The sequence below is a fragment of the Camelus ferus genome, chromosome 13, assembly GCF_009834535.1.
Source record: "Camelus ferus isolate YT-003-E chromosome 13, BCGSAC_Cfer_1.0, whole genome shotgun sequence".
Taxonomy (NCBI): domain Eukaryota; kingdom Metazoa; phylum Chordata; class Mammalia; order Artiodactyla; family Camelidae; genus Camelus; species Camelus ferus.
Genome location: NC_045708.1, coordinates 21,384,067 through 21,394,616, shown reverse-complemented (window position 1 = coordinate 21,394,616; position 10,550 = coordinate 21,384,067). Strand labels below are relative to the sequence as shown.

Below are 10,550 nucleotides of genomic sequence, written 5' to 3'. Positions count from 1 at the left end.
GTCCTTGAGTGAGCCCACTGAACACCTGTGTGCGGAGCATCGCCTGGCACTGGGCTCTAGGTGGGCATCCTCCGCACGTGGATTACGTTCATTCTCACGGCCACGTGGGCAGGAGCACTGTCATCCCTGTGTGACAGAGGAGGATGCGAGCTCCGAGAGGTGAAGGAACCCGGAAAGGCTGAGGGCCACTGGGCTCCAAGTCAAGCGTTCTTTCCAACAGGCTGGAGATGGAGTCAGCCACTAGGAGTCGGGCGAGCCCCGTGGCAGTGGGGGCACTATTTGGACAGGAAGGCCCCGAGGCTGGGATTTACAGGAGGAGGGCAGGCCCCTCCCTGCACTCACCTCACTCCCGGAGGGTCACTGAGGCTGGGGCATTCTGCCTCAGAAACATCCCTTGAGCCGTTCTGGGTTTGGATGTGGGCTCTGCTGCTTAGTGGGGATGACTTCGGATGTCTCCTCAGCCTCGCTAAGCCTCCGATTCCTCACTGGAGATGATGCTCAAACTCATCATCTGGGGGCTGGGAAGTTCTGATGTGGAGCAGATGTGACATCCCCAGCACAGAGCCTGGCACACAGCTAATTAACGAGTCAATTCACTCCTCCCTCCTCTACTGGGGAAGCCTCTAGGGGTGCCTCAAGGTGCTCCTGTGGCCTGTTCCCCAGCGGGGATGGGGATGTCAGTGTCCATACCCGGAAGGCTGTGTCCTTGAGCTCCCAGAGCCATCCATATGCTGACAGTGAGGTTCAGAGATAAATAAGGCCTGATTTCAGTCCTGCATCTCCCAGGCTTGGCTGCTCCCTGGCCCCCCCCACTTCCCAGGAATAAAGTACAGTGTTCCAGTGTATGCTGACCATTCAAGCCCTGGAGGGTACCTGTTGGTCTCCTACCAATGTTTAAGTCTTGCTGTCCCATCAGACAGGGGAGAGACACAAAGAGATAAATAAATCACAATGTAGTTAAAAAGGACCTGTGTAAAGGAAGCTACATACTTCAGAAGCAGAAGAGATGAGCAGATTTACTTTTCAGGGATGGGGGAAGACAGCAGGGTGTTCCAGAAGAGAAAGACTCTAATCTGGGTTTTGCAGGATCAATAGGAGTTTGCCAGGTGGAGGAGGAGGAAGAAGGCACCTTGAGAAGAACAGAATGCACAGAGGAAATGGGAATCGAGTGAGGTTCAGGGTAGTAGATCAACTAGGAGAGAGAGTGGGCCAGGTCAAGAAGGGTCTCGAATGCCAGGCTGAGGGGGTCTCTGCCTGTTTCTGCCCCTCCCTGTCTGCTGCGTATTGATGCCAGCAATGGGCTGTCTACCTGGCTAGGTCCAACCCCATTGCCCTGGCCACTCTTCCAGACCTGCCCTGGCCACACGTGCTGTTGCCTGTGGGTCAGTCCTGAGTCAACAGCACTGGTGGAGGCTCGGGTGCTGGAGGGCCTGGGGTAGATCAGGTGCGCAGTGCCAAGAGCTGGGGCTCTGGAGCCACAAAACCTGGGTTCAAGCCCCCAGTTCCCTCACTGACTCACTTCTCTGTGCCTCCCCTGTGACTTGGGGAGTCATAATGCTGCTCCCAGGATGGCATTTTGTTCACAGAGATGGGACAGCCATGAGAGGAGCAGGCTGGGGATGGGGAGAGTCAGGAGCTCAGTCTTGGATGTTAAGTTTGAGATGCCCATTAGACAGCTGGAAGGAGAAGTCGAGAAGGCAGTTGGATTGAACAACCTGGGGTTTCAGGCTGGAGGAATGCACTTGGCAGTTGTCAGTGATGGGACCCAAATGAATGAAGCCTTGGGACCCTCTGGGTCCATCTAGGGAAGGGGAGTAGATTGAGAAGAGAAGAGCTCTGAGCCTCCCCACCCCTCAGAGCTGTACGTAACGAGGGTCGCATGCAGGCAGAGAGCTGCCCCCTCAGTGGGTGCTGAGCCCCTTCTCTGGGGCCCTCCCTTTCCCTACCTGTCAACCAGCCACCGGCTGAGCTGACCTCTCAGGAACCCTTCCTGGAGCAGATGCTGAAAATGTCGCCTCCTCTCTCTCCTTGCCACCTCCTTCTGACACAGCGGGTGAGGGCAGCAGGCCCAGGGGCTCCAGGCTGCGATGCCCACTCCTGTCCTGCGTAGTTAGGCCCAGGTTAATAGTCAACCAAGGATTCTCCTCCAGTGCCTGTGCAGACACCCCCCCCCCCCAATCCAGGCGGTAAGGAGAGGAGACGAGAGGGACTCTGAGGCATTGCTGGGTTCTCAGGTGGGGAGGGCCGGAGGACTGTGGAGTGTGTTAGAATGAACAACTAGGTACTGCCACATGGATAGGAGTGGGGGCAGAAGCACCCAGCAGACAGAAGCTCTCCGGCCTCCCTGTCCTTGCTCATCTCAGCTCTGACCCCACCTCCCCCTGCAGCCCAGGATTCCCTCTTCCCAGCCCACCCAGTAGACTGAGGACATCCAAGGCTCCCAGGCCTAGATCCCAGTCTGTTGGGTCAAGCGCCCCCTCCTGGTCCGACTAGCTCGGGCCAGAGGGTGTGGTCACGTATTGCAGACTCCTTGGAGCCCAGAGGAGGTAAGCGTGCCTGCTGGGGGTGGAGGATGATTCCTGGAGGAGAAGAGGGGTCGCTGTGAGCTGGGTGGGCATCTGGGAAGGGTTGCAACAGCCCAGAGTTGGCACCGGTGAGCCGGGGGTTGGTAAATACATGGGAGCTGGTTTGGCAGAGAAAGGGAAGAGGCGGAGGGTGTGGGGTTTGGAGGGGGTGCCTGTGACATTGTGGAGGTGGGAGAGCTGCCCTCGCCTGCCCATCGCTGCTGCGGCGTTTCGTTTTGCTTCCCGTCTCAGACAAAGTAGAAACGTCATCTTCAGAAAGCTCCTTAATAGTTTACGGTTGTTCACTTTATTTCTTTACTTGATGATTGTTGCTCTTTCCCACATGACTATCAGTCCCAGGAGGGGGGACCCTGTCTTCATCACTGTGGTCCCAGGGAGGCCCTGCTGGGCATGGAAGGCGCCCAATTCATGTGAGTGGAGCGAATGAATGAACGAATGCTAATGGTGAGTAGAAGCCTCAAAAGGGAAGGAAGTAACAACCCTTGGTTTTATGTTTTATTCAAGCAGTTGTAAGTACCACCATCCTTAACAACAATGAATCTTCATCGCACACCTGGTAAGTGTCGGGTCTGCACTGACAGCCTTATACCTGTTTTCTCATTTGACCTCCAACCACAGCCTGGGAGGAGGTGAGGGTGCTCCCACATCTTACAGGGGAGGGCGGGAGACCCTTGGGTGCAAAGTGCCCCAGGGGCCTGTGGCTGGTGGGGAGCAAAGCTGAGACTTGAGGTCCCGCCTGACTCCAGGTCCCTGTCAGAACCGCACGCTGTCTGCCCTACTGTGTGCAGGTTCTGCCCTGGGGCCTGGAGATGGACAGGCCGTCTTGTGCCAAGAGGGTCCCACTGTGAGTCAGGGAGACCGAGTCGTACAGTGAGTAATGAAGGATGTCTTCAATGGTTTAGCTGTCTGGACCTCATACCACCAAGGCCAAGATTGGGGCAGGGGCTTGCCTGTTGGGACAGGGCCTCTGGGTCCTCCAGGAGGAAGGAGTGAGGTGAAGTGGTGGGGAAAGTCAGAAGCTCTGGGTGGGTCAGGTGATGGTTGTTCACCGAGGATGCTGGGATCCAGGGGCTTGGACCCCAGGCTGCAGTCCAGGGCCCAGCGCAGCCTTGGGCAGGCTGCCTGGTCATCTGTGTGGGCTCCAGGGAGATTAGCGAGGCAGCCACGTGGGGGTGGATGGAGGGGAGAGACGGTATGAATTTGGGTCATGTTGACATGATGTGGAGGCAGGTGGTGGAAAAGAAAAAAACAGTTACAGAAAACTGCAGCAACAACAGCCCTGCCTTGGCAAAGTATCAGTCAGCAGGGTATTCGGTCTGTATCAGAGACCTAGAACTTTCTAAAAGTGAGGTGTTGTGACGTTGTCACTTTGTAGGGACAGAGGTGGGGCAGAGGGCCCAGAGCTGGCCATAAAGTCACAGGAGGGGATGGAGGCAGCTCGGTCCCTGGTCTCCCTGGGAATCCTCCTGCCGTCTTGGGAGGGCTGACAAAGGTCTGTGGCTGATCACCTCACAGCTGAGAGGGGCTGGGTGGCAGCAAAGGCCCCCGGGCTTGTCTTGGCTGCCTGGGGTTAATGGCCTCATTTCCCAAGTTCCCTGCATCCTCCGGAACGTAGACCCCTGACAGCAGGGCCTGTCCGGTTGTTCCTGGCTCTCCCCACGCCCTGCACGGTTCCATGTGGATGAAGGAGCAAATGTCAGCCCCTTCACCTTCCCCCACACCCACTCCAGCGTGTTCCCAGGGCGGGTGACTTAGCCGATAGTACAAGGTTTCACGGCTCAGCCAGCACCACACAGCACCCAACGTGGGCTGGCACTCAGGTCCCTGGGCCCCCAAAGTGGTTCCAGAGAATGAGACATGCTGCCCCTGCCCTGCTCGGGTGCAGGCTCTGGGGACAGAGCAGGTCTGGGTTCAAACCCGGAAGCTCCTTCTACAAAGCGTGTCATAACGGGTGACGTCCTAACTGCTCTGAGCGTCAGTTTCCCCTTCTGTAATCTGCTGCAGAGGGTGCTCGTGAGGGTTAAGTGAAAATAATGCGCATGGAGCGCTTAGTACAGAGCTGGGCACGTGATAGGCAGCCAAGGAACCGTGACGTTACTATTATTATTTAGCAGTTGTTGTTGTTTATTATGATGGTGTCTGTGGTTCCAGGCCTTGCCTGTCCTGTCCCTGCTGAGTTCCTGGGACCCGTGCTGGCCTGGTGCACAGTAGGTGCTCAGAAGCCACTGCCAGTGGCTGGGGGTGCAGCTGGATGGGCCTCCCTGATGCCTTTAGGGACAGCAGCAGAACCACGTGACTCTCGAAGCAGGAGTGACTTTGTGGAATCCTCAGTCTTGTCCCTTCGGCCGGGATCCATTTCCTTATGGATTCAGCGACTTAACGTGCCAGCTGGGCTCTGGCAGAGCCAGCGGCAAAATGACAAGGAGCCAAGGTCTCGGTGCCCTTTGCTCCGGCTTTTATCTGCCTGATTTCACGGGGCTGGCGCCCCCGCTGCCACTCAGCTGGAGAAATGTCCAAACTGTGTTAAATCACAGGACACAGGCAGGCGACAGCAGAGCACTTGTCACCCACCTCTGCTGGTCTCTCTGGTCCTGAGCCAGTGGCTCATTTTACCTGCATTTTCCCATAATCACAGTCTTGGAATTGGAAGCAATTTTCTCGAAATGAGAGCTGGTGGTGGCCGGGCGCGTGCACTCACATGCTGCAGCCAGCGGTGGCTCCAGAAGTTTCATGCCGGACAGCACCTGGGGTGGAGCGCCCAGCCGGACGGACAAGTCACAGGCAGCTGTTGGGCTGAGCTGCTTTCTCCTTTTAGTCTTTATAAGTTTTTTTTAAAACAGGGAAGTGATGCAAGCTCCCTGTAAACATCCAAGCATTGAAGCAGTGTGTATTTTAAGCGTCCTGTTTCCCCAGCTCAAAACCCACTTCCGGGTGAAACACTGCAGGCATTGATGACAATGAACTGCCTGAAACGTGCCTGCTGGTTCAGGCTTTTGGATTTGCTATCCTCAGTCCCGCCCTGCAAGGTAGCTTCTGCTGTTCTCCCTTTTTAAGGACAGGCAAAGGGGCTCAGAGCAGCAGAGGGACTCCCCCAAGACCACTTAGCTGCTTTCAGAGCAGGGACTGAACTCACACCTGAGCAAGAGCGCCCTCTCACGTCCCTCCGCTCCCGGCACAGCACATGTCTGCTTTTTCTCTGAGTGTATAATGACTTCTCTCTTTTTTACAAACACAGGATTATACTCCAAGCATCATTTGGCAGCTTGCTTTTTTATTTTCAGAGAATATTTTCCTACGCCGCTCTGGCTCATTTTTTTCTTTTTCAGCAGCTGCCCAGTGTCCTTTTGTCAGAAGCTGGTTCTTTTCAGGTGAACGTTTAGGTTGTTTTTGAGTTTTCTGCTCTTGCTGGCAGTGCTGCGATGCACATAACCCCCTGACTTTCCCCCCAAGTATTCACTTTGACAATGTAAGTGCTTTCTGCTATCTCTCTTTGTCAGATAGTTGAACAATGTAGATAAAGAAAAACTTCCCTGAGCTACCCTTCTTCGAAACTCACCTCTGTATTTCAATCCCTTCTCCCTAGTAACCACTGTTATCAGAGTGGCATATAATCCTTACAGACTCATTTCTATGCACTTATATACATACATATGCATGTGTTTTTGCTATGGGTGTTTTAAAAAACATAAAAGGTAAGCAATATGCATTTTGGTGCATCTGGCTTTTTTTTCCATTAATAAAATCCCAGACATCTTCCTATGTCAGTACACCTCATTCTTTTTAACGAGGTCACATGTCGTGTTCTGTGACATGGATGCTTCATCTTTTTTCTTTTTTTTAAACCATTGCCCTATTGATAGATATTTAGGTTCCTTCCACTTTTTCCTCTCCATAAAAAGTACTGCAGGAAACATCCTTGTGAATGTCTCATTGTGTGCACATGGGAGCATTTCTGTAGTATCAGTCCCCAGAAGTGGAATTGCTGGGCTCAAGGGTTTGCCAAGCTGAGTCTCTGTGAGGTCACAGGAGGCTGGGCAAGATGTGGGCTGTGGATTCCAGGTGGCTGTTTAATGCAGGCAGCATGAGGCAAAACGGCAGGGGATCTGGCCTTTGCCTAATAGTCCACTCACTGTAGCCGTGTTTTTGGACAGCTCCTGGTGACCCTGCCAACTCCAGTAAGATCTCTGCCGGGCAGCTATTTGGACAAAATTGTCAGAACAGCCTCGTGTGTTGCAAAGCCCCACACACTGTCTGACTCTTTCTCTCCTCCTCCTTGTACTGACTGGAGGGTGGACTGACCAGTTGCTTTGGTGGTTTTTAGTGTGTTTCTACCAGTTAGCTGTAGGAGCGATTGGAGGGAAAGGGGCAATATACTGTTCAGGTACCAACCATTGCCCGGACGTGGGTCTGTACTTTTGTGTTTGCTTGTTGGTTACGTACTTGCCGTTGGTTTGTTTTTAACCTGCTCACTAGCCTCCCCCATGACCAGGTCATGGCACAGATTTTCCATTTTGTCCTCCCTTCAATTATAGTTCTTTGGCCCCCAGGCTTCCCAGTTAAGATCACAGGGATGGGTGTGTGACCCTGGCTGGCCAGTCAGAGTACTGCATCCCTAAGCCACAAGAATTGGCTCAGGGCTGGTCAATCAAGCTTTTCCCTGGGATTTGCTGCTGGAGTCTATGGAAGAAACTCCCTTCTGCCCTTGGAATCAGAGCTCAAAGTAGATTCTTGGGGTCACCCTCCCTGGCCTTGTGGGGCACGCCCAGGTGTAGTGGAGAAGCTGAGGCCATTTTTTCAGAAAGAAGCAGAGAGAGATGAAACATGGTAGACAGAGTGTCCTGGGATACAAGATCCTGCTTCTCTGGCCATTCTTCTTACTGCCCCAAGAGCTCCTGAGCCTCTTTCCCAGCCCTGGGGGCAATCATCCCCCTTCTAAAGCCCTCAGCTGCTGGACTGGGGTCTATTGCTGTAGCGCAGAGTTCTGACTAATATTAGGGGTGGGCTCATGAAGTTGTGAGGGCTCTGGATGGACAGAAAGCAGGTTGGTTGGGTACCAGGGTTTTTCTCTGACCCAGCTGCCTGACTTGAATATCTCTTCCCCCATTCTGTCCACTCTGTTTTCTAAAACCCAAATCAAACATGACACTCGATTTCTTAAAACTCTTCAATATCTCCCCATTTTCCTTCGGATCATGCCCAAACTCCTTAGCCCGCTGGGGTGGGCCCTGCGTGGATTGGGCCTTGCCTGTCACCCATCACTGATCACACCTTAGGTTCTGGCCATCTTTCTGCTCCATTCATAGGTCATCCTTTCTCTCCTCCGAGCCTTTGCACATGCTGTTCCCTCAGCCTGAAATACCTTTCTATTGCTTTTCTATCTTACTGTCTCCCCTGTTGACTCCGTCCAGGAAGCCTCCCTGCTCCGCTGCTCTGAGCCCCCAGAGCATGGCATTGTTCAGCTCTGTGGTCATTGTTTAATGATCTGTTTTCTTCAAAGGACTCTGGAGCCTATGAAAGCAAGTTCATGTCTATCTTGTTCGTTACTACATTGATTGCTTCCAGCTTCCAGCATATTGTTAATAAATATGTGGGGAAATAATCAATGAATGAGCCCCATTCAAGAGGCACAGGGTGTGATGGAAATAGCTCAGCTTTGGAGCAAGACCAGCCTGGTTTCTGATGCTGCCTGTATACTTCACTATCCCTTGGCCAATTCCTTCACTGTTCTAAGCCTCATTTCCCGAAAAAGCAGATGGCAATATTATTGCCCACCTGTTGGCTATTGTGGGAAAGATAGTGAAGGTGATAGTGTTTGGAGAACTCGAAAGCATTTATTTTTTAAAGCTACTGGTCAATGATAATCAATAAACAGAAATTGTTCTGACAAATATGTTGGCCTTCCCCCCTCCCTCAGGTTGAAAATAACTAATAGCTGATTTACAGGGGAGGAGAAAGAGAGAGGCACACACATCAAGGGCTATAACGTGCCAAATGCTCTTACTACAAGAAGCTGAACATACTAATTTTCTCCAGAAGGGGCTTCGGTGACTTTCATTAGATTCATTGCTAGGTGTTTTATACTTTGTTTTTCCTGCTGTAAATATTTTTCTTTTTTCTTTTACTGAGGCATGGAGGTGTAATTCAGCATAATGTATTGATTTTGCATCCAATACACTTCTTTCTTTTTAATTTTTATTTTTGATTGAGGCATAACTGACAAATAAAATGGTAAGATATTTAAAGTATACAACATGATTATTTGATATAAATATAAACTGCTTGATTAATTCTATTTATTTATCTGTAGAATCTTTTAGATTTTCCCCACAATCACGTCATCTGCAAATAATGCCAGTTGTTTCTTCCTTCCACCTTTCATTTATTTTCTTTCTAACCTTCTGAGAAGTGGTGATGGAAGGTATTCTTGTCTTAGTTCTGGTTTCAAAGGGAAAGCTGTTTCCACTGCACCATAATGTGTGATATTTGCACTAGATTTTTCAGAGATGCTCTTTATTCTGCTAAGAAAGTCTAATTTATTCTTAGTTTGCTGGGAATTTACTTTTGAAAGGATACTGAATTTTATTTGCATCTGTTAAGATATTTATGTTTTTTTCTTTTTTAACTTTTTAATGTGATGAAATCATCACATTAATTACTTTTAAAATGTTAAACTAACCTTGCATTCCTGGAATAATCCCAACTTGTCATGATATGTTTATTATTTATATGTTGATGGATTTCACATACTAATGATATGTTTAAGAAATTTGCATTTTTGTTCTGGAGTGAATTTGGTCTGTGATTTTCCATTCTTATATTGTTCTTGTCTGGGTTTGGCATCAAGATTCTATTAGCTTCATGCTTTGTGTGTGTTTTTGAAAGATTAGATTGATCTCTACCTGGAATGTTTGAGAAAGCATATTGCAAACCATCTGGGCCAGTGTCTTTGTGGGAAGATTTCTACTTCTAATCTAGATTCTTTAATTCTTTCCTAATGTTATCTAATTATGCAGTTTTAAAAATATCTTTTTGAGTCAGTTTTCATAAGTTGTATTTTTACTGGAATGGGTCAGTGTCATGTGTTTTCAAATTTATTGTCATAAAGTTATTCCTGATATTTTCCTATTTATTTATTTAATCCCTGTAGCTTCTACGGTTGAAGTGCAGTGGCTGAACACACAGACTCGGAAGCTGATGGCTTGCATTCACATCCTGGGCTGCATGACCCCAAAGGGGCTGGAAGTAGCAGGGGCTGGAGGGAAGGAGCAGATGCCAAGCCCTGCCTTCCCACCTTCTTCCCAGCGGGGGTCCCTGAACTCCTGTAGGGAGCAGGATCAGGTGGGTGGCTAGACCAGTCCTGGACTTTTCAATGCTGGCCAGTGGACAGAATGAAGTCCACAGGATACTGGTCTGTCTGCAGGGTCTGCAGAGCTTGGGGTCCACCTTGGAGGTCCTTGCTGGGTGAGGGGGGCTGTAGGTGGAGCACATTTGAAGGCAGAATTGGGGGAGTATTGCATTATTTCTGTTTGTGCCTCCATCAAGTTCTGTCCATTTCATAGACTGGTTACATATATATATATATATATATTTTTCAGTTGAAGTATAGTTGATTTATGATGTTGTGTTAGTTTCTGGTGTATAGCATAGTGATTCAGTTATACATATATATATATATTCTTTTTCATTATAGACTATTACAAGATATTGAATGTAGTTCTCTGTGTTATATAATTAGGACCTTGTTGTTTGTCTATTTTATATATAGTAGTTTGTATCTGCTAATCCCAGACTCCTAATTTATCCCTCCCCACCCCTCTTTCCCCTTGGATAACCCTAAGTTTGTTTTCTGTATCTTGTGAGTTTCTTTCTGTTTTGTAAATAAGCTCATTTGTGTCATTTTTTTGATTCCACATGTAAGTGATATCATATGATATTTGTCTTTCTTTGTCAAATATTCTTCACTTA

General features: G+C 49.7%; 1 long non-coding RNA gene across 1 annotated transcript; it reads left to right on the top strand.

Annotated features, from left to right (window-relative positions):
- The first annotated feature begins 2,802 nt into the window (after nt 1-2,802).
- LOC116668322 lies at nt 2,803-10,242 on the top strand. Its single transcript, XR_004325474.1, has 3 exons — nt 2,803-2,995; nt 3,093-3,141; nt 9,733-10,242. It is a non-coding gene; the product is annotated as an uncharacterized LOC116668322 (long non-coding RNA).
- The last annotated feature ends 308 nt before the right edge of the window (nt 10,243-10,550 follow it).